Here is a 24,672-nt window from a genome sequence, read left to right on the forward strand (position 1 = left end):
GCTTGTGGCAGAGCCCCCATGCAACATGGGGCAGTGGGGGGCAATGAGGGTCTTTTTAAAGAGCCGGGAGCTAGGGCGGGGTGGGGCAGTGTGAGGGCACTGGGACAGGAGGCAGGGTCAGGGGGCACTCAGGGAGCAGGCAGGAGATGGGGCCTGGCAGAGGTCACCCCACTGTCCCTTCCCCCCCTCCAACTTCCCTTCCACACCCCCTGCTTAGCAGCAGAGAGACCAGATCCAGTTCCCTGCAGCAGCGGAGAGCTTCAAATCGATTCAGACCTTTTAACTGGTCTCCCGATTTGATTTGGATTCAGAGTTTTGGCCAGCGAATCAGGCCGGATCTCCTCCAAGTCGAATCAGCACCTAAAGCTTCACACAACCCTAATAAGCACTAGATGCACCATCAGAAGTCAACATCAACATGTCATGATTCTTTCTGTGCTGAAGCACCATAGGACAGGTGAGAAGCGGGAGAAGTGTGTGTAATAAAGAAAGGAAACCAGATCAAACTTTCACTCCTACTCCCCCCCAACAACTTCCCAAAAAACCAGGAGCCAAAATGTGTATGAAACAAAGGGCAAAACATTTTTTAAAAAGTGCAAGAAAAGACAAAATGAAATGCCTGGATAAGGTCACCAAAGAAGTTGAAGCGGTCACTGAAAGTGGTGATTGCAAAACACTTTTTCAACTCAATAAGATTCTAACCAGTAAGTTTACAATTGCTGGAGTGCCCTCTTAAGGGTAAATAAAGAAAGATCTTAACAACAGAAAAAGAACAAAGAGCGTAATGGCCAGAACATTTTCAAGAGATGCTGCACAGGCAAGTGTCACATACTGGCTTTGGCTGAGAAGCGAAACAACCCAAGCTAGACATTGCTGCATATCACATTACAAATGAAGATGTGAAAAAAGTTACCACAATAAAATTTTAAAATCTAGGAAAGCTACAGATGGAGACCAAATCACCAGGGAAATACTGAAAGCTTATTCTGATGAGACTAAGGATAAAAAAAACCAAATTTTTCAATAAAGGATGGGGCCAGAAATTTTTTTCCAGAACAATGAAAATAATGGCATTGTAGTCAAACTGCCAAGAGAAGTTATTTAATTGACTGCAATAATTGGCAAGTTCTTACATGCCTTTTAATGACAGGCAGTACCATTTCAAACAGAATGCAGAAGCAGCTGAAGCAAAGATGAAGGAAGAGCAGACTCTCTTTTGACCTGGAAGATCACATTTCAACCAGATTTGTATTGAATTAGAGCAGCAAATAACAAAAAGTAATCGCCTATAAATCTCATATGTTTCAAGAAAGCATTTGACTGCAATTCAGCCTGGAGTACCTTGATATATTATGTTATATTAGCAAAAGAATGGATGTCTGCAAGCTTTTATGTCAATGTGAAGCTTGTACATTTAAAGTTTATAAATTTGGATGAATAGGGTAGTATGGTAGAGTTAAATGAGGATTTATTCTCTAACCTTTCTTGTTTATCGTTGTCACTGACTTCATTAAGAGAAAAATAACATGGATGGACACAAGTATCACATGGCTCAGCAGCAGTAGATTAGATTTAGATTTTGATGATGGTATAGGTCATCTAAAGTATGGTTCAATCAATATGCAAAGAAAGACTGAAATACTATCCAGAAGAACAAGATAATCACAGTGTCCCATAACTTGAGCATTACGTTAGAATGTGGGTCTATGCGTATATGTTGGCAATTATGAGTGAGCCAATGGGAAGGTCCAGAAGAAAACAACATTAGTTATTGACAAGGTGGTTGACAAATGTGAAGCCACATTTATCATCTTAAACAAAATCGGGTCCACAATTCTCCAGAATTTGGGTAAATTCTGAATTCAAATATTTTGTCTACCTTAATACATGGATGCAAAGGCTGGAAGTCCACCAGAAGTACAGCCAGACTTACAAATATCATCAGCAGCGTACAACCCAAGCAAAAGCCAGACATTAAATTGAATGGATTGCTATCAGTGGCGGATATTTATCAGAGTTTTCAACCAAGTTATAAAGTACAGAAGGCAAACTTCTGGGTCGTGCATTCAAGTTCATCTGGTCTTGCTGGCTTGAGTTCATTCAGACACATCAAAAGCTTTCTGACTGTCTCTCTTGTTATTTCATGCCTCAGCTTCTCCCCTTCCTTATCCAAATAATCCTTTTCAGGTGTCTGGCTACAGCTTAATGTTTTTTATGAAGACTGAGGCAAAGTAGCTGTTGAGTAACTATGCTTTCCTTTTATATTCTGTTAACAGTTCCCCCTGGCAATTTAGCAGTGGACTCATGGCTTCCTTGATCTTTCTTTCCTGGCCAATGTACTTACAGAACCTCTTCTTGTTGTCTTCAGTCTCCTTTGCCACAAGCAGCTTGTTCTTTATCTTTGCCTAACTAATTTTGTCCTTGCAGGTTCTTGCAATATATTTCCTGGTGACCTGCCCGATTGACCTTGGTGGCCTGCCTGGTTTTTCATTGCCTGGATGCTTTCCTTTTGCATTTGAGGCATCCTAGAACCTCCTTGTGCAGACACATTAGACTCTTACCATTTTTATTGTGCTTTCATTGTGTCAGAACAATTGCTTGTTAAGCTTTCAGTACTGTGCCTTTTAGAAGCTCCCAGCCCTCCTAGGTATGTTTATCCCTCAGTCTATCTTCCCATGGCACCATGCCTGTTAGCTCCTTGAGTCAGGTGAAATCTGCCTTTTTGAAATCTAGCATCTTAGTTTTGCTGACTTTATGCTTTCCCTGTCTCAGGATGTGAAATTCTATCATATAGTAATTACTTATTCCAAATTGCTCTTCACCATCACAGCCTCTACCAGTTCTTCCCTATTGGTCAAAACAAGATCCAAAATAGATGATACCTTAGTTGTATCCTTAACCTTCTGGAACAGAAACTTATCTTTTACACAAATTAGGAACTGGCTCAACATTTTATGTTTGGCTGCATTGTTCTTCCAGCAGATGTCTGGAAAATTGAAGTCTCCCATCAGTACCATCCCACAGCTTTTGGATAAATTTGTCACCTTTATGAGTCCACGGGTTTCCAGGGTAAGTGTGCCACAGGGCAATGGGTAGTACACCCAAAAGTAGCTAAGCTGACGATGTGCTCCGAACAGGACTCACAAAGGAGAAATTCATGGGATTTAGCAGCATCAGGAAACAGCTTCTGAGAGGCAGGGGCGATGGACCTTTGTTCATGCCCTAAACAACATCACAGAATGGATTCATATTGAAAATGATTCTCCAGATTATCCAAATCATCTTCTCAAAGGTTCTTTAACTAATATGATGGATTAGCGAAAGGCTTGTTAGAGAAGTAATTTTCTGTTCTCGGCAAGATTATTTTGATTCAGTTTTGAAAGCTGCTACTCAGTCAATAGCCACCTCCTTTCCCCAAATACACTCACATTCTTCATACAGGGTGGATTTTACTTTTGGTTAAAAGAAAGTCTCTTATTTTATCTTTAATTTCTCCAAAGGGAAGAAACTCCAATTTCAAACTAAGCACCAAACTTAGCTTAGGAGATAACTGGAAGTGGGCCATTCTAGTGTTTCTCCCAATGCATTTTCTAGTTCTCATAAATAATTTTTGGAAGATCTCTCAGCATCAGTCATAAATTATATAAACAATTCTTTTCTTTTAAAGGATTGCTCATCTGTCCTTGGGGTCACTGCTCCCACATGGGTTTGCACTGAATAGTATCTTTCCCAGTAGATTGCTCTAGAAATATCAATAAGATCCATTTTAGAGTTAAGCCCTCTTAAATATGAATCAAATTAGCAGAATTGGGTCTTGTTACTGCTGTATTGATTGATCCCTATTTATTAGTAGCAAATTAAGGTTGCAGGAGACCTCATCAACCTACTTAGCCATGAGTTGCAGGACGAACTGAAAAAAAGCTTAGGTTCACTCAACACAGTCAAACCCTGACTTAAAGTCATATATGAAAAAAAGAACACCTGTTATCCTACCTTACTGGGCATTATGTAATGCATTAAATACCTCAGGTCAAATTCAGTGTACACTTATACCCAGGATAAATGCATTAAGGACAACAGAGTTATGACAGTTTAACATCTGTGACACAGGAACCAGAATATGGTCCCTACAGGAAGAACCAGGGTTTCTTCCTTTGGAAAACACAACTTGATTGGGATGCTTACATGTATGAGAAATCATACATTTCCACCTCCGCTTGAATAAGATCCTGTCATCACTGCTCTCAAATAATATGTCTGAATAGAACCCATCCAATGTGGCTGCGGGACACCAACCATAATGTAGTGATGAAGTATTAGAACAACACTGCTGCAAGGGGAGTCTTATCCCCCTCTAGAGCCAGTAAGATTTCAGACTCAGACCTGGTTTTAGAAAGAGCTTCAGGGCCAAATTCCATCAGGGTTGCTTATACACTACACAGGCATCTGAGAATCATTCTAGTATTTCTGGAGTATTAGGAACAGAAGAGTATGGATATCTTGAATAAAACTCTGCCTGAAAACCATCCATTATAGGGGCTTTCTTGTCTACACCACTCCGACTGCTTTCTTCACTCCTCTTCTTCAACTAAGTTGTCTAGACTGTCATGCTGAGCATCTGGAAGTTTGAGTAATCATCTCAAGATGCATGATCTTGTGCTCTGAGTGATGAAATATCCTGGAGAATTTTCCAAAAATGTGTTTGATTCGAATATGATTTGTGTAGATTCCTCAGCTTAAGCATACCAGGTTTTCCTAGGGACCAGTCCAAAACCGTGCGGCGAACTCCCACAGTGACTAAGAACAGCTACAAGCAAGACGTGCTTCTTCAGCCTTGTTTTCAATAATATAAACACACTGTGGACACATAATGTATTTAAAAAAACAAAAACCTCAATAAAAACAAAAAAGCACTGCCCACACAGTACCTCATGTCATGAGACAGGGAGCAAACAAACAAACTACATGTGACAGATGCTTTCTGCATCATTTAATGCACCACTGAATGATGTTGGAAATCATCATGATGACAATGGCAAAAGAGCTGCTATAGAATAAGATAATACAACAATATTTAGGTCCTGCAAAGTGCTTTTCATCTGCACATCCTCAAAACACAGAAAGGAGGTCAGAATTGATACTTCACTACCTGAATGGGAAAGCAGGAGGAAAGCACGGGCACGTAAGGGGTGAAGCAACATGACCAATGTCACATCGCAGAACAAGAGTAAAAGAAATAATATTACACAGGTCATGTAATTCCCAAGCCAATACTATATCCACTATGCTGCACTGTCTCTTCAGAAAATGAACACCTGCTTATATGTTTCAAAAAGGCATATACTAAGACATTGCCAGCATGATTCTGTGAATTATAATGAGGGACTACATCCAGTTGATTTTTCTACCTTGAAGGCGCACCAGTAATTTGAAATTATTTGTCTCTAGGTTTTCTTTAAAAAAATAAACAAATATGGCATATCCAACCCCTTCTTTCTCTTTATTTTATTGACATTGGCCTCCTTTTAAAGGCTTGCTTTGCTATTTCAGATTATGGCTAGCCTTGATAAATGCAGAATAAAAACAAACTGCTCTGAGAGGAAGACTTTCAAAATGTACTCTTTGCTAGAGTGTGGAAGAAAGATCAATACTGCATTTTGTTTTACAGATGGTTACAATAGCTAGCTTCCCAATAGGGGGCATTACAGTCTGGGAGTATATAGGGTTATGGCTAGAAAGTTGGAGAGCTCTACCCCTGGGAAGCACTCGATAAGGGAAACCAGCATGTGTGGAGGAAGGATAAAGTCAGAATGCTGTACTGCTTTGGCATTCTTTTCTTTTGTCCTTGAACACTGGATATGGTGTCAGAAGCGAGTTGGCTCCTGCATATACAGGAAAGCAGAGCGAAGAAACTCAAGAAACACAAAAAACAAAAGAGAAAATTATAATTACGGCAACATACCAAATTCCTTCTCCCAAACAGATGGACATGAAAGGGGATATGTTTAGCAAGTGGACATTCTTTAAATCACAATGGGAAAATTATGAAATTGCAAGAGGGTTGCATACAAACAAAAACCAAATGAAAGTAGCTATGCTGTTAGCTGTAGTGGGAAAAGGTTGCCGTGGGGCCCAGCTCCATCTGGACATGTCAGTAGCACACACAGGAATGATGCACATAAAACCTTAGGAAGGCAGCAAGAAAGCATTTTCAGCCAACAAAAATATCAACTACAAATGGTATCTTTTCAACATTCACAGTTATGAATTTGGCATAACAATGGATCCTTGTGTTGCTAAACTATGAAGAATGACTGACTTACACAATGATCAAATCATAAAAGATGTACTAATTTGCAAGGTGTACTAGGAACAACATTATCAAGCAGGAATCCTCAGCCAGCCCACGCTATCTCCACCATGGCTTGTAGGTAGGTGAAAACCCAGGTTTGTGTCTGGAGGCAGAGCGTGAGTAGAGCATATCCAGATGTTTCACCAAATGCCAAAGAGAAAACCTAAAAACAGCAGGAAAAACACCCCAAATTTGTGCAAAATATGGATATATATGGATCAGTGGAGATGAAACTAGCTGAAAAGGGAAACCTCTGGTACTGCGGAGAGAGAGAAAATATAATGAACAGATGCAGAAGCAGTCAAATAGGAAACTGCTGAAATGGGGAAAGGGTAAATTGGAGCGCAACTGTGGTCACACCTCTCAATAACCTCAGGACCCAGATCGATGCAGGGAGACCCCCTCAGCTAAGGCAATATGAGGGCCCAGGTAATGCTTCCACTCCCCAACTCTAAATGGCTTTGGAAAAAGTCCTGAAAATAACAGATAACCAGAGACTCCAGCTAACCATAGCATATGCAGGAAAGGCCAGAGCTGGGTTTCAGAAATAATTTGGAACAGTGTTGATTGAACTTTCTCTGTCCGGGCCTCTGATCAAGCATACCCATCTGGGCCAAGCATGTGAGTCATCACACCTGCCCCTGATCCCTGGCTAACTAACCTGGTTCTCTGCATCTAGGGCGACCACCCGTCCCTAGCTGGGGAGACAGTCCCACAAGGAGAACCTCAAGTCCTGGTCCTGGGCTGCATAACTCCAGGACAGCATTTGTCCCAGATTCGCAGCATTTACAGGGATCTGGAAACAGTGGGTTGCCCCTTGCAGACTGGCAGCATTCCAGCCTGCAAGGGGCTGCCAGGAGTGAGATGCAAGGGGCACTGCATACATGCACACACCCACACACATGCACATGGCCAGGAAACAGCCAGGAAGCATGAAGAGCAGCTCCCTGCAGGTAAATCAATGGTGGGGAGAAGGTATAGGGAGTGGGAAGGGGGCAGACTGAGGCCTCCACAGTGAGGGAAGGAGTGGGGAAGGGCCTGCGAGGGGGACGGGGAAGGCAGGCATGTGTCTTCAGCCTCATGTTCACTGCTTTCTCCCGGCTCTTGTCTCAGCTTTGTCTTTCCCTGACCCTGATCTTGGATCTTCCCTGAACCGGCACTGGCCCTGCTCTCTCTGGTTTCCCAGCATCCCAACTCAGCTTGACTTCCTTGACCCTGATCTTGGTTCTCTGGCTCCTGACCTCAGTTTACGTTTCAGACTGTCTTTTGGATCTCCCCTCTCAGCTCTGGTAACCTATGCCTCCACTCTGCTGACCCCAAGGTTGCTCCTAGTGGCCTACCACAGGCCTAGCTATTTATGTCTGGGCTGAACCCTCACCCTCTGTATTTTGATTATGTGCTCTTTCCTCCTCTCTGTCTGCCCCCACAGTCTCTGCATGGGGTGGGCAAGGTGGGCACCAGCTCCATGTTCCAGCAGAGAGGGAATGAGAGAATGGGGACCCATTCTTGTTTGGCCTGTAGGTACCACCATCCTAAGTATGGTTCCACCATCATGCTTAGTGCCACTGTGCAGCCTGTGCCACCATGCAGTGCCATCAAGCTTAGTGCCACCACTCCAGCCTGTATTCATATGCACACCACACTCAGGGCACTAACACTTCAAGTTACATCTCTGCTCCACAAGAACATTCTCGATGCCCCTCCCCATACCCCCTCAGTATCCCAAAACTACTATCCCCATCCCAACTGTATACTCTTCTTGTCTGTTAAGCCCTTCCCTCCAACCTGTGCCTGGTCTTGTCTATTTATATTGCAAGCTTCTTGTAGTAGAGACATCTTGTCCTCTGTGAAATACACAGCCTAGCTCCATGGGGACCCATTCATGTTTGTCCTGCAGGCATTACTACCATAAGTATGATAAACAAACAATGGAAAATGTTCCACAAATCAGGGCCATATGTAATAATTGTGGCAGGACAGAGTATAACAAAGCTTGCAAAAACATTCATCACAGCAAGGAAGTGAGCCATGATTAAGAAGACAATGAGATATTGTATACATATAGCAATGCAGAGCAAACCATTCAGATCAAATGGTTTATAGAGCTCAGGTTACCTCCAGATGCAGACAAAGCAGCATCAAGCAAACCAATAGGCAACTGAATGTTGAACGGGACATCAGTTAATGTGATAGGCTACAGTGACTTCCTCAGCTATAGAAAATTTCCACCAAGTAATATCACATTGAAATTATATGATAAAATTAAAATACCACCAAGGTCAGTGTAAATTGCAAGCTATAAAAAATGTACAGGGCAAACTTTCAGGTAATGCAGACAACTCAGAAGCAACTGCATTCAGCTGAAGCCAAGTAACTCATAAACCTAGGGACGCTAAACCTGGAAAAAATTATCTATATAACAGACACATAAGCAAAACCACAATATGATTGAGTTCAGGATCCTGAGGAAAGGAAGGATGGAGAGCAGCAGAGTAAGGATCCTGGGTTTCAGAAAAACAGACTTCGACTCACTTAGGGAACTCATGGGCAGGATCCCATGGGAAGCCAGTCTAAGGGGGAGAGGAGTCCAGAAGAGCTGGCTGTATTTTTAAAGAAGCCTTGCTGAGAGTGCAGGAACAAATCATCCCAATGTGCACGAAAACTAGCAAGTATGACAGGAGACCAGCTTGGCTTAGCAGGGAACTCTTTGGTACACTAAATCACAAAAATGAAGGTTATAAGAAATGGAAAATTGGACAAATAACTAGGGAAGAATATAAAAGCATTGTTCAGGCATGCAGGGATGAAGTCAGGAAGGCCAAAGCACAATTGGAGGTGCAGCTAGCAAGGGACATGAAGGGTAACAAGAAAGGGTGCTACAAGTATGTCAGTAACAAGAGACAGATCAAGGAAAGTGTGGGTCCCTTACTCAGTGGGAGAGGCAACCTAATGCAGGTGTTGAGGAAAAGGCTGAAGTATAGAATGCCTTCTTCACCTCAGTCTTCACAGGCAAGGGCAGCTCCCAGACTGCTGCACTGGGAAGCCCAGCTTGGGGAGAAGGTGAACAGTCAACAGCAGCAAAAGAACACACTAGGGACAAATTAGAAAAACTGTACATATACAAGTCCATGGGGCTGGATGCAGTGCATCCAAGGGAGCTGAGAGAGTTGCCCAATGTAATTACAAAGCTACTGGCCATCATCTTTGAAAACTCATGGTGATCAGGGGAGGTCCCAGATGATTGGAAAAGGGCAAATATAGTGCCCATCTTTAAAAAGGTGAAGAAGGAAGAATTTAGGGAACTACAGACTGGTCAGCCTCACCTCAGTCCCTGGAAAAATCATGGAGCAGATTTTCAAAGAATCAACTCATGGTGCTCCAGAGAGGTCCCTTAGGACTGGAAGAGGGCCAAAGTTGCACCCATCTTCAAGAGGGGAAGGAGGGAGGACCTGCATTGGTATAATCTTTGCCAGTAGATCAAGGGAAGTGATCTGGTGAAGCCACATCTGGAGTACTGTGTCCAGTTTTGGGCCCCCCACTACAGAAAGGATATGGACAAATTGGAGAGAGTCCAGTGGAGCTCAACAGAAATGGTTCAGGGGCTGGGGCACATGACTTGTGAGAAAAGGCTGTGAGAAGTGGGCTTATTTATTCTGGAGGGGAAGAGACCAAGGGGGAAATTCAGTAGTTGCTTACAACTCCCTGCAGGGTGGTTCCAAAGAGGATGGAGCTGGACGGTCCTCAGTGATGGCAGATGACAGAACAAGGAGCAATGGGCTTAAGTTGCAGCAAAGGAAGTTGAGGATAGCTATTAGGAAAAACTTTCTCATTAGTAAAACACTGGAAGAGGTTACCTAGAGAGGTTGTGGACTCTCCATCCTTGGAGGTTTTGAAGACCTGGCTAGACCAAGCCTTAGCTGGGATGATCTAATTGGGGCTGATCCTGCTTTGAGCAGGTGGTTGGACAGAGATGACCTTCCAAGGTCCCTTCCAACCCTCTTTTTCTATGATTCTATGAAAAACAAATTTCCAAAGCAGACAGTTCACTTTGGCATCCCTGTGCTGAACCTGCTAATAGGGCTGTGCGAAATTTCACTAGCAGTTTTGTTTTGACACTGTTTTGACTCATTTTGAGCTCAAAACAGTGAAATCAAAATGAAACAGAGAGCTTTGAAACAGCCTCAAAATGAAATGAGGCAGGTCGAAACGTTTTGAAATTTTTGAAACGTTTTGAAATTTTCGAAATGTTTTGAGTTTCAAACCTCAAGATGGGCTCACCTGCAGGGACATAGAAACTAAAGTAAGGAATGGGAGGGGGAAGGGGGCGAGGGGAAGGACCGTTCTCATTATTGACATGTGTAGCTGGCCAGTGACTGTCACCCTTCCCTGAGGTCTCTTCCAATCCCAGTGCTCTGGCGGGGGGTGGAAAAACTGCAAAGAAGGCAGCATTGTTTGAACCGCCCTGCTTTCTGCGTTGGTGTCAGTTAAGTGAGGGCGCACCTTAACACACACACACAGTGTCACCCACCCATGTCATGAGTGTTGCCTGTCAGCAGCTAGAAGTGCAGGGCCCCAGAACGCAGGATCCCCCTGCACCAATCTCCTCGACAGCTGGCAGGCTTTGTGGCTGCAGCAGGGCCTAGCAGGTCTGCAGTTTTCACCCCCCTGTACCCTAAGACAGACACAGTCAGTCCCACAAGCACCCATGTCACAAGTTTTGCCTGTCAGAAGCCAGAGGTGCAGGGCCCCAAAACCCAGAAGCCCTGCACCTATCTCCTCAACATCTGGCAGGCTTCGTGTCCTCAGCAGGGGCCACCATCCCTGCAGCTTTCACCCAGCTGCGCCTTAACGCACACAGGGTCACCCATGTCACGAGTTTTGTTTGTCCGCAGCTTGAAGTGTAGTTTCCCCCAAACTGCTGCACCTATCTACTTGAAACTTGGCAGGCTTTGTGACCTCATCAGGGGCTAGCATGCCTGCAGTTTTGACTCTGCTGTGGCTTAACACTTACATGTGACACAAGTTTTGCTTTCAAGACCCTGAGGTGTAGGTTGTCTGAAACCCCTGCACCTATCTCCTTGACACTTGGCAGACATTGTGCCCTCAGATGGGGTTACCATTCCTACAAGGTTCATCCAAATCAGGCCAGAAATGTCAAAGTTATAGGCTGTTTTGAGCTTCCCCATTATAGCCTACGGGCAAAACTTTTAAAAAGCATCTAAACAGCTAAACTGTTTTGACAAAACAAAATGGAACAGCGGTTTTGAATCAAAACAAAATTCAAAACAAAACACTGTTCCATTGAAACGTTGAAATACAAGTCGAAACAAAATGGTGCCATTTTGCACAGCCCTACTAATAGATTGCTAATAAGCTTCTGAAAGACAAGGATGTTTCTCAAGCATGTTACACCTAGAAACAGATACATTGGTAAAAGAGAAATAGCTAACTTGCAAAGCATGCATTGCATTAAAAAGAGGATGGAAGCTATGGTGGCCATAATGCACTTGGAATAAGAGGGCTTCATTGCTAAAATCACAGAGCCCACAAGTTGGATAGGCAGTGTGGTAGCCATTAAGATATAACCGGGGTGGTACGTGGAAGGTACCCACGTGTCAAATGGAAGGGAGGTTATCGGAAGTGTGAATGCTGTGGGCAGCATGGCTGCCTAGCTGTAGGCCAGTTCACCTCCTTCTCTTCAGAGCAGAGCAGAGCAAACCAGGAGTCACAGTGATTCTTTACTATGTACAGGTTTAATGTTACTCAATAATAGATGACTTACAGCCATAAACTTACATGCATATGCATACATATGCATACACGTATGCACACACACACACGCATTGACACACACACGCATATATAAATGCTATTAACAGATATGAATTCACCCAAACAAAAGCTCTAATTAACCCTGAACTCAAGCATAGGCCGAGTATCCGGTGGCTTTTGGGTTAGCCTGCAGCCACTGCCCCTTGTCAGGGCCCTCCAGGCCACAGGGGAAGGGGGCACTCAATGAAGAAAATGCAGGTTAATCAACAGACCAATAACAAGAATAAGAGATAGTGATGGGTCAATAATTAAACATACACAATAAGGTTACACCAATGACAGGAATACCTGACAGTGACAGGATAATACCTAAACATATGCAATAAGGTTATATCAAATAGAACACATATGCATAAAATAACCAATACCATAAAAGCAAATACAGGGCATCTTATAATCCTCTTTGAATGCAACAATAAAGACACAGGGTAACAACAAGAACCTCAGTGGCATGGAAAAAACAGAACTCAACTATGGCACAGCAGCTGTGCCCAAAGAAGAAATAACCCAAGCAGAGACCCCATCACCTAACAAAACACCATTACCTTCTCTAGGTCACTCAGCTAAGCAGGGCCCTAAACCAGGGAACCCCCTCTCCCTATAACAAACAAGAGCCTGAGATCCCCTCTTTATGTCCCAGGGTGAATTGTCCCCTCCCGTCAGGAGCTTCCCCTCAACTGCCCACAGTGGGGAGCACCCCCTTCTCACTTGTGGGAATCCCTTCCCAGGGGACTTATGACTCCTGCGGTTTTTTGAAGGGGGGGTGGTCCTTGCCCCAGCTGTGTGTTGGGGCAAGGCATCCCTCCCCCTCTCTGGGATGGTCGACCTGCACTGCTCGCAGAAAAAAAGGCCCAAGCTGTTTCGTACAGCTCTTTTAGCCAGCCATCCCACCTTCCTCCCCGTGTACTGCCCTGTGCACTGAAGGGGTACTGGCCTCATGCAGGGGAAGGGGGAGAAAGGTCTATGCTACCTCGTGAAGGCCTGGCATCCCATCAGCTCTATGGCCATGCACCAATGGCCTAGCTCCTGCCTCATGCAGGATTGGGGACTTGCGATGCCTTGTGCAGCTGCCATGGTGCCATCCGCTCCCAGGTCCTCCACACACTGGCTCTCCAGCCCTGTGCACCGGTCCATGCACCAAGGCTTCTGCCCCCGCCTCATGTAGGGTTGGGGCCCCACACTGCCTCATGCAGCTGCCATGGTCCCATTTGGTCCCGGACTCTCCGTGCACTGACCTGTGCCCCATCATCATGGCTTTCTCTGCGGCAGGGCTGGGATGCAGCCACTATCTGCTTCCCCTCTGGTGAAGATGTCTTCCGGGTGCTTCTGGGACAACTGCTTTGCCCCACCGGTCAGCTATAACAGCTCTTCATAAGCCTTCTTCGTCATGCCTTGTCAAAGACACCTGTGTGCTGGGCACACTGGCTTTTTATTCCTTTTGGAGGCTCCACCCCCAGATTGGGAATGAACCACTCAATCAGCTCGAGGGGTAAGTTCTTTTTCAGGTCCTCATTCTCACCTTGCCCCTGGGTCAGGGCAGGACTGCCTTTGTTCTGCCATTCCCTGGGTGGTGGCTTCACCAATGGGAGCCCGATCCCTTTGGGCTGAAGCTAACAATCAGGGCTGCCTGCCACAAAGAAGCCTGCCACAAAGCCTGCCAGACAGCCTGCCACAAAGAAGCTAGGTAAGCTGAATATTTTCCCAGTCCAAGCCACCTAAGCAAAGGACCCAATACCAAATAACTGCAACTGATAAAATATTACTCAAGTTGGCAAAAGGAAAACATTTCCAGTTCCTTAGGGCAAAGCCAGATTTCAGGCAGTGCTCCTGGATAAAGAAAACCATGATCTCCTTACAGTTTGGATATTGCTCAAAAGGATGTAGATGGATGGGGTGCCATTTGGGAACAACCCAGCAGCAGAAGAACATCAATGCCATGAACAACATGAACTAATGGAACTCAGAGGGGTCAGTATCCTAGATGATGGCATTTGGTTGTGTGGAAACAGAGACAGCATAAGAAAAACTGTGGCATAACCCAACCTCCCCTGTCTGATGGAAGGAGCCAGAGAATCTAAATATGGATTTTAAAAAATGAAGCTGTTATTGGCTGCAACAGTTTATGGGAGACAATCCCAGGGGTAGATCTTCCATGGACTATGATCAAAAGTTAACCACCATAGACCAAATACCCACAACTAAAGATACCTACTCAGTTCAGAAACTGATAGGATTTATACAATATCCAAGAAAAAAAAAGTTTCTGAGCGCTGAAAACCCCTTAGGCTATGACTGGATAAGCCTGCAGGAGGGACATGGTTACCACAACATAATACAGTCGTATCTAGGACCTCGCAAACAACTCCCCCATCCTATGAGATGGGTCTTGGGTTTCACTCCTACAAAAGTATCAATTAGTATCTTTGGCAAATCTCCAAATCTGAATCTAATCGGGAAACCAATAAAAAAGTCCGAATTGATTCAGAAAAGATTCGGAGAGCTTTGGAGATTCAGGCAGTCCCCACTCACTGCCACAGGGAGCTGGACCCAGACTCTGCACCTGTAAGTAGGGGGTGGGGTGCAGGGCTGGAGGAGGGGAGAGGGGACCATGGGGGACCCCTGCCAGGCCCCATTCCCTGCTTGCTCCCCCAGCACCTCTGAACGCCCCCTGATCCCTTCCTGCTCTCCCAGCCCCTGCATGGCTGCCTCGCTCAGCCCCGGCTCCCAGTTCTTAAAAAAAAGCCCGCACTCACTGGATGCTGCAGCAGCCATCCAGGTTTCTGGGGGCTTGTGGCAGAGCCCCCATGCACGCGGAGCAGAAGCCGGTGAATGAGGGGGGTTGTTTGTTTTTTTTAAAGAGCCGGGAGCTGGGGCCGGGTGGGGCAGCCATTAACAGGGCTGGGAGAGTGGGCAGGGGCTGGGCCCTGTTTGATTCAGACATTCTTCGGCCGATTCAGCAGCGGCTGAATCTCCGAATCAGGTTCGGCCAAATCGATTCAGGACAGTGATTCAAATCACTGAATTGAATCACTCTCCCCCCAAATCAGCCGAATCTGGAGCAAATACTAGCCACTTCGCACAGGCCTACTAAGTATATTCAAAGATCGAATATGGGTTGAACATGACCTCAATCCACTACAATCCATTTTTCAATAAGGCCAGAACTTAGGAGCCTCAAAATGCTTTCAATTCATGCTATTGACATTGCAGTACTACATCTTACATAACTTTGATGTGTTCTCCAAGAAAAGGACTGAGATTCAAACAGCTAACTTCTTATCCAGTGTAGCCTGGCAACATGAGAGCACAACAACCAAACACAATTACAAGATCCTCCACCACATAGAAATTCAGGAATCACAGAAAGACACAGGAAACACCAGCTATGTCAGTTCTGTGCCAGTTTCAAGGCAGGGTCTGGAGAGAATCCAAGAACTAACTAAACAGGACAAAGATTTACATGTGCTTGTATTCATCATTCTGTCAGGATGGCCAAGCACCAGAGGAAAAGTCCTACCTGCCTTTCAAGATTACTGGGACTCTCAAGATGAGTTGCATGTACAACACAGCATTCTTTATAATGGCACTTGAGTCATAACACTTAGATCATTAAAGAACAGAAACTCTCTCAAGAATACATCAAAGCCTTTTTGGAACAGAACCCTGTATGTTGGAATCCAGCTGTATATTGGAATCCAGCTTTGCCATATGCCGGCCAAACACAACCAAAGATGCAAGGGAACTGATGAGTACATATGAGATGCAGGGAAATGAAGGCCAAGCAGCAAAGAGAGACGATGAAAATACCAAGCATCCTAAAGAGACCTTGAGGGGAAGTAGGGAAGGATTTTCACTGCAAACCTTTCAAACTACCTCATTATCATCGACTTCTATTCAGAATTCTGGGAAGCAGGCAAACTATCAGATACTGCAACACAGTGACCATCAAAGACAATGCTAAAAAGCATGCCAGTAGGCAGGATAACCCAAGCTGTGCACTTTCGGACAGTAGGCCCCTGCAGACCCTGGTGCCTGCAGTCACAACACTACAATGTGATGGCATTTCCAAAAGTAACAATAATTTTGAAATAAAACCATTTTGTGTGAAATGATCAGTCACCATCAGTATTCTGTACTACTGCATGGTCTCCCACTTTGTCACAGACATACAGCATGGACAGTCGTTTTGTCATTAGTTTCTGAAACACCTTTGTACAATCAGTATTGGTGGAACGAGCAACAAGACAAAAAGAAGAGATGCCTGCAGAGGCCATAGTTTCTATGATCAACAATATCCCAGAACTACAGTCCAGAGACTTTGTCAGGATCAAACTATTTCCTCAGGCCAAACTGTGGACTTGGAAGAGATATGTTGAAGAGCAAAATCTTCACTCATATAACACAACACTAGATGAGCATATCATTTACCATAACTATAGATGCATTCATGCATTATAAAGCCCAGACAAACAACAGAGTAGAGAAAGGGGTAATACACATATTCCTGATACTTGATCAGTGGCCCATGAAGGGAGCACAGACCAATATGTGACCAATAAATATTGGAACAGACTCTTGAAACATCACACCCACAAAACTAATACGGGCGGTCTCATCACCAGAAAGACTCACTCTCACGCTACTTTCCATTTGCTGGCAGGCGCTACATAAAGCTCTGTAGGCCACTAAAGTGGGAAAGAAAAGCCCCTCCCAAACCTCAGTGAAAAATACCTTATCTCCAAGCAAATTAAGGCAAAGATATTGCCTTTCAAGTTGTATTTCTTTTATATGGGATGGTATAAACCTTATGAGACTGTGATAGAATGCTTCATATGTAGGCACTAGACAGGTTATGCTTTTCTTCTTCAATTGTGGTTTCTCAGATAAATGTGACAAAAGGGATTGTGCAATAGATAGTTTCCCAATAGCAGGAATTATGATATCAGCTTATGCGTAGGGTAACATCCAGAAATTTTAAGAACTCTGCCAGTAGGAGAGGTTTGATAAGGAAGTCCACCACTCCTGGAACAAGGAATATAACCTGAACACTGCTCCCTCTTGGCGATCTCTGTTTTTATGACTGAACACAGATGTAACTGTTTATTAACATAATACAGTCTCCCACCTTAGGCTCCCTTGGCTGGAGATGGGATGGTGATTGGATTGATTATTCCTATTTGTTAAGTGCTGACAATGTGCTCATTGAAGTCAATGTTGCATGAAGTCATCAGAACTGCTCCTGTCAGTAAGGGCTGGCTGTCATTGATTTGCCATGTGGCCTTGGGCAAGTCACTTAACCTCAGTTTCCTGGTCTATATATAAGGAATTATGAGACTTGCAAAACAATGAATCCAAGTGAAGAACAGCACCCCTGTAAGACACAGCTTAAAGGGGGCTTCTCCGCGAGAATCAGTTATGTGATAGAGAAAAAGGGTTTGCACAATACAGCCTATTAAAAAGCACAGGAACTGTCTTGACTAGCATATTCACAGCACGGCTTTTTCTGCAAGCGACAAAACATTTTATTATGTTTCTTTTTGCATTAAAAAAATAAAGTTGCCAATTTAGAAGTTAAGCAGGCACAGTTTCAAGCATCTTTACAAGGAGTGATTGTGTTGTCCCTCTTGAGTGAGCCATACATATTTTACAGCCCTGAAGCTAAGCTCTAGCATGTTGTTCCTTACCTAATTCATGTTATTTAAAATATCTTGAGTTTCACACCACATCTTTTTGTGTTACGAAGTTGAGCTTACTTTTCACAATGTGACAAGCCCCCAGATAAAGCAGTGAACCCTCATCTGAAACGCCTTTCTTAGTGGAAATAATGACCTAAAAGTTTCATCCTAAAAAGAGGTAGAACAATATTATTGCCCTGGCTAATATTCCTGTTCTCAGTAAAGGAGACTCCAAGCACCCATTCCATTGCTGGTATAATTTTGTGTAATTCCAGTGTCTTCAGATGAGCTACACTTATTTCTCCCAGCAGAAGAAACGACCCCATGATTTAAAGCTGTGTGCAAACTATTACTTATCCACAGCAGTTGATGAAGTTTCCCTAACTTTTTTACTGCCAACAGCTAGTACATAGATTTGCAAAGCAATTTAAGACTCCTTGGGTGCATCTAGATGAGCTGCTGACTGCGCAGTAACTAGTGTTACTACGCAGTACTGTTACAGCACTTTTTTTACCCGATGCTACTGTGCAGTACCAATGAGCTATCATGCAGATGCTCATTGCTACCACACAACAGCATCTCACGTAGATGCGTCCCCCGAGAATGAACCATGCAGCATTAGACCCAAGCTCTCTTCTATGTCAGATACTTTTTCAAATGGTTTGAGACAACCACATTCGGTTTCTGCGCCATCAAATCAAGGCTGTGCTCTTAAGCTTATTTCCATCCCATAAACACGATCCTGCAGACAGAGACAAATACACACACAGATGCGCATACCCTTTCAAGGTCAAAGGACTAAACCTTAAGACTTTTGTCTCAATAAAGCCTCCTAAAAGCCTTTTTAAGAATAACTAGTTCTTCCAAAGAGAACACCAAGACAATTCTACAGCAAACCCACTCTGTCCATGAGGTTTTTCTCTGTGCCTTCACTTCCCCCCACACACACTCCATTTGTATTTATTTTTTCCATTTTATTTTGGGTTTCTATAAGCAGAGTCATTAATCATCCTCAGAGACACACAGCTCTGACAGCAAGGGTTTTGACTCCCCTAGCGCCTCTGAAGGACACTTTCCATGGCCTTAAAAAGAAAACCTTCATCGCTCACCAGATACAGATTTTGATGAGAAGGCCAGAGAGAGCGAGGTCATGTGAACTGGCGATGAGGGGGAAGGGAAGAGAGCAGGAGATGCTGCAACTCCCACAAGTAGCTCTGAGTCCCACCGAAAAGGTCAACATGCTTTTGAATCCTCTGTACTGCTCCCTGACACACAAATATACTCAGCCTGGTATAGATATACTTGATAAAGAGGCTAATGAAGTGGAAAGATTGCTGTAAGAACAGAATAGGCCTTTCTCATCCTGGCATCCCATGATGCTCCATCTTGTTGCTATGGGGATTTGGATGAGAAGGGGTTTTTTAGCTGTTTTGGAGGACCTTCCCCTTTCCCACTAACCTTGACCTTTTGCAGGGTTTTCTTCTTTTTTTTTTTGTGATAAGGAATTCCATTTCTTCTTATCTGGTCATGGCTGGCTGGCTGGCACTGATGTGTGTGGGGGGCCGTCAGCTTGTCTCAGAGCGTGTAGATTCTAGATTCAACCAGGATAAGAGAAAGAAAATACAGAGGGGCTAGTTAATTAAGGCTGATATTGCAAAGAACATTGTTTGCTGAATAATGAATTCCATATGCTTCAGAAACACAAGTGCAATTAAAGGTGTGAGAGACAGGGAGAGATGAAGGGCAGAGGGGAATGATGAGAAATATGTGCTGGGTCACATCATATCATTCAGGAGGGCCTAACTGGCCCTCCCAGGCTACACAGTCAAATAAAAAGGTGCATTTCATATTATAAGCACAGACAAACGGGAGAGAGATGGTTGCTTCTCAGCTCGCCAAGTGAAGAACGGTTACTAGAGGAATACAGCTAACAGAAAGTGATTTGGGAACGATTTAGGCAGGTTGAGGTTGTTCACTATGGATGACATACAATGCAAGCTGAATATGGAGTAGATCAAGCTAACTAACAGTAGTTATTGCTATATAAAGAACCATATGAGGTAGGGCTCTGCGAAACCTCGGTCCCTGATTCGATTCAGCGGAGATTTGGCCTGAATTGGGGCCAAACTGAATCACAGGACCCTTTAATCGCTCCATATTGAATCGGAACCCTCCTAATCAATTCGGAAAGATTCGGCGATTCGGACATACACAGCTTTAAATGTTTTTTCTACATACCTCTAAGTATCAGGGGCTCATGAATGCTGCAATGGTGGGGTGCATGGAGCGTCCCACAGAAGCGCGAGGGGCTCCCTAGCGCGCTTAGCAGCAGACCCGCAAGTGGACCAGAAGCACTTCCAGTCCACTTCCGGGTCCACCAGGGAGCGCGGGGGAGCCCCCCTGCACCTTGCCCCGGCTCGGTGACTGGTGCCTCCTGGGTCTGGGAGGGCACCCAGGGTCCCCCTGTGGCCAACTGCTGAGCTGGCAGGACATGGAGGGGCCCCAGTGCCCTCCCCAGCAGACCCAGAAGTGGACTGGAAGTACTTTGGGTCCACTTCCGGGTTCACTGCCAAGCACATGGAGGCCCCCCTCCCCACCTCACTGCTGTGGGACGCTACATCTGCCCCTCATCGCAGCAATCACGAGCCGCACCTGATACCTCGAGGTATGCAGAAAAAACATTTCAAGATGTGTCTGTGGTCGAATCACTGATTCTTCGAATCAGCATCGAATCTTCAGATTTGGATTAGGCAGAATTGAATCAGCCCACTTCGCAAACCCCCAATATGAGGTAATTTTCACATACGCTGTATGGGCTAGAATAAGATCTAGCTTCTCCCTACGTTCGTTTCACCCATTCCAACTAAACCCAAACTTTTTCAGAGGTAAAAGTCTAGGTAAAGGCTCACCATCAACCTTGTCCCTCGCATAGCTGCTCCCTGCCATTATCTAATCCTGCATGCCTCAGAAGCAGCAATGGGCCTCTGAGCATAGGCTTGACAGACTCTTCCAACTACCCTATTCAAATTTCCTTTCCATGATGTAAAAGAGGAAAGTGGGACCACCCCGCTTTCAGGGTGGATATCTATCTAGTAGGGCCTACCTCTTCTCAAGGCTTGGAGACTGCTGGATCTTGAGGTATATCACAAACAAACATTTCAAAATGATGTATTTTCTAATGGGGCAGCCAAGCGAGTCCTAGGAAAGCAGTAGGAAGCAAGTTTCCTGGTCCTCCTTGAAAACCATGACACCAGAATAGTGTGCCTTATGATCTGAGGATATTTCAGCGTCAAAGGAGTGAACCAGCTCCTCAGCTAGAATAAAAACACCTCCAACATTAAGAAGCAAAGGGCTGGATTCCCTCCTTCTCTATGCCACGTGTGATTACATGACTTCAGGCTGCTGCCAAATCTGAATGGGGATATGTAGTAGCCATTTCAAATGACTACACAAGTCGTAGGGCAATGGAGAACCAAAATCTGACCTTTTCAGCTTCTCCTACCAGCAATAATTGGAGTATCAATAGAAGAGTTTTCCCATTTGGTTAATGCCAGTCAAAATTGGCTTTGAGATAGCATGAGGTTAGTTTTGCATTACAGCTGACACAATGCATTGCTGAACTCTTTCAGGCGGCTTAGTCACATTTGAAGCCTGAAGGACATTTTACCATTGACTTCAGCAGGAGCAGAGTTAGGACCAATGCTGATTGCGTTTGAGAATCCCCTTCTGCACCTTTTCTGCATGTACTTCATGATGACTGAAATAGGCACAGCTGTGTCAGAGATAAAGAAATAATGAGGCTCTGTGATAGCTTTGGCAGACAGGGAGATCAACCTAATTATGGCAGGAAAAACAAACGAGCACTGGCAAGTGGTCAGTTTGTAATGATTTTGGTTCTTTGGTTAAGCCATTGCAGAGAGGGCTTTTTTTTGGAATGTTTCCTTAAGCTAATTCAAGTTAATGCAAAGCCATAAAATTAGTGGAATGCGGGGGCAGGATCTGGCCAGATTTAAGAGTTAGTATTTATTTTAATTAAAAATGACTTCAAAATCCTTTGGACCCTCTGCACTTACCAAAGTGTCCTTTAATACTGGTTCAAACCATGACATTATTTAACAGCAGATTTTAGTCTCCTCTTCTGTCCAGTGATTTTCAGGATGGAGAGTATGCAGTCCACATTCCCAGGAAAAAGTCTGCAATTGCTTCCTATGTCAGGTGGTTCCTCCTTCTATATCAAGTCCTAGCAAGGTGAATGCAACTACTGCAAGGTAAGGTGATCAGTGTTAAGACACACACTTAATGCCAACATTTAGACATTCAGAATCACATTCAGTTAACACAGAGTTAACACAGAGGTACCTAATGTCCTCAGGTACATAATTAGCTGCCAGCAAAGTCCATTTGGTACCTGAGTTTCTGGTGCTGCTGGCATGCGGAAACCACTTGCATCCTGATACTAGACAAGCCCAATGCCTACATCCTAATCAGAATGGGTGTCTATGTCCTAACCTTGCTCAAGTCATCTGGGGGGTCCAATCCAATAAGTAGCTTTCACAGCATCCGGCTTTTCACAAAGGAGATGCTGTCCCTACCCCAGTGCCCAATAGGCCAATAATTAAAACACTTATCCAGGGTGTGGCAGACCCAGGCTCAGCTCTCTCCTACTTCTCTGCCCAGGGTTGGACTTGAGGTCCTTCCCAACCATATAATTCTGGAACTGGTTCTGCCTTATTAAAGACTGACATGAACCTAAGAACTATCATCCCTGGAGAGTGCCCTCCTCACTAGAATATTACATATTCTGGGGTAGGTTTCTCTCCTGTTTCCAAGTTGCATAAAATACGTAAGTGTTCACAACATACTCAATAGTATTGGTGGCTCCTGACAGCTTTCTTAAGCACCAAATTCTGCCTTTACATGGTCTGGTGCCTCTGTCATGGCTGAGGAGCCCACCAGGGTGCACAGTCACATAAGAGTTAGGCAAACCCCACCCCAATCCCCTTCCTGGATGTAGCCCCAAATTTTGTCATGGTTCTGGCTTTTTCCAGGTTCTGTTCACCAAGCTCCACATGCAATAGCTGACTGGCCTGGTGGTTGAAAACTAGTTTATTTCATTTGAGGGGCAAAGCAGTAGAGACAGAAATAGTAGTTCCATGGGGACAGATTCATAGCTGGTACACATCAGTTTTTCTGCAATGGGACTCTACCAATTTATACCATCAATGGAGCTGACATTCAAGTATAGGATCATAGCAAAGTAGGGTGAGAAGGAACCTCAAGAGGTCATCTAGTGCAGTTTCCTTGACAAGGAAGTATTATCCCTCCCTAAAACCATCCCTGCCAAGTGCCTGTCTAACCTGCTTCTGAAAATTTCCAGGAATGGCAATTCCACCACTTCTCTAGGTAGCCTGTTCCAATGCTTGACCACCCTCATAGTTAGAAAGTTCTCTTAATAATTACCTTCAGGTGTTTGCAGACTGTTATCAAATCCACCATCAGTCTTCAGTTCTCCAGACTAAATAATTCAAATCCTTTTAGCCTTTCCTCATAAGTCATATTTCTCGGACTAATCACTTTTATTTTTCTCCACCAGACTCTTTACACTCTGGACACATCTTTCTTGAAGTGTAAGGCCCAAAAGTAGACATAATACTCCAGGTGTGGCCTCACCAGTGCCAAATGGAGAAGAAGAACCACTGTCCTTGATCTGAAAAAGGGGCTTATATTTGTTTGCTGCCTTACCTCTTTCATACAGACACTCCATGACAGTGATACTGTACAAGACTATCGTCTTAAAAAAATTTGGAGGCATAAAATGCTGTGCCTGATTCTGTGCCTGAACAACCCCTGCCATAATAGGACTGCAATCCTACTTGCAGGATCTCTGACCAGTTCTGTACTACAAGGAACAGCAACAATAATAATAATGAAAGCCTTTCCGCTACTAAAACATCACTGAGTGCCTCTGTAGTCCCCTCATGCAAATCTTGGTATAAACTTCTTAGGTTCTTTCTTACTTTGGAAACTCCTTACCCATCACAGCTGGTGGGTTGCTACATCTCATCTTCAAGTGTAAGGGAAAAAAAATCATAAAAGATTTATTGAAACAAATTATTCTTTCAGCTGAGAAGGCTGTTGATATGATCACCTTTTCATTTTCTCCCTCCCTTTCTCCTCTGAGCTTACAATTTGAACAATTGCCTGCTCTTGTTTGTCCGTTCCCAGCCCGCCAAACCATTTTCAATAATAAGATCCATCTCCTTCTGCTCAAGGCTGCATTGTCTTCATATCCTTGGAGATCAGATGTCTGTTCTCCCTTTTATCACTTGAGCTGCACGTGTTTTGATTGCAAACATCCTGATAACACTCTTGTTAGCCCCTCACAAGTGAAATAATAAAGGGTAGATAACATTTCTAACAGTGATACTCTTGCTGTCATCCTACACCAAGATAACAAGGAGCAGCCAGCCTGCATGCTTGCCTTGTTCTGATAAGGATCTTGTCACCATAGATACAAGTGGGACACATTTTCTAAAATAATATCCTTGTTCATGTCACTTTGCTCAAGGTAGGTAACAGATAGCACTACTTCTTTCTTGCCCTATTTTATACATACAATTTTTCTATCAGCTACATTGCTAGTGCAATAAATAAAGGCAATTGTTGATCCTCTCGATCATGGTGTACACGCAAGAGGTTCAGTCAGGCTCCTGATGAACCCGCCGGTGACTGACAAGCCCAATTCAAGAACAACACCACTTTCCAACATGCAAGTCACTTTATTTCATTTTGGCCAGAATAAATTGGGGTGCC

At 44.2% G+C, this 24,672-nt stretch overlaps 1 long non-coding RNA gene across 2 annotated transcripts in view; it reads right to left on the reverse strand.

Annotated features, from left to right (window-relative positions):
- Window positions 1-19,445, reverse strand: part of LOC109294466 — a 79,484-nt gene extending 60,039 nt beyond the window's left edge. Inside the window, exons 1-2 of one of the 2 annotated variants that reach the window (XR_002096528.1) lie at window positions 19,318-19,445; window positions 5,754-5,882 (exon numbers count right to left, since the gene is read on the reverse strand). This is a non-coding gene — a long non-coding RNA (uncharacterized LOC109294466). Of the gene's footprint in view, window positions 1-5,753; window positions 5,883-9,675; window positions 9,716-19,317 lie in introns of those variants that run through there. The other variant, XR_002096527.1, reaches the window with a different exon arrangement.
- Window positions 19,446-24,672: the final 5,227 nt, after the last annotated feature.

The sequence above is a fragment of the Gavialis gangeticus genome, unplaced genomic scaffold, assembly GCF_001723915.1.
Source record: "Gavialis gangeticus isolate Ggan-Ray unplaced genomic scaffold, GavGan_comp1, whole genome shotgun sequence".
NCBI lineage: Eukaryota > Metazoa > Chordata > Crocodylia > Gavialidae > Gavialis > Gavialis gangeticus.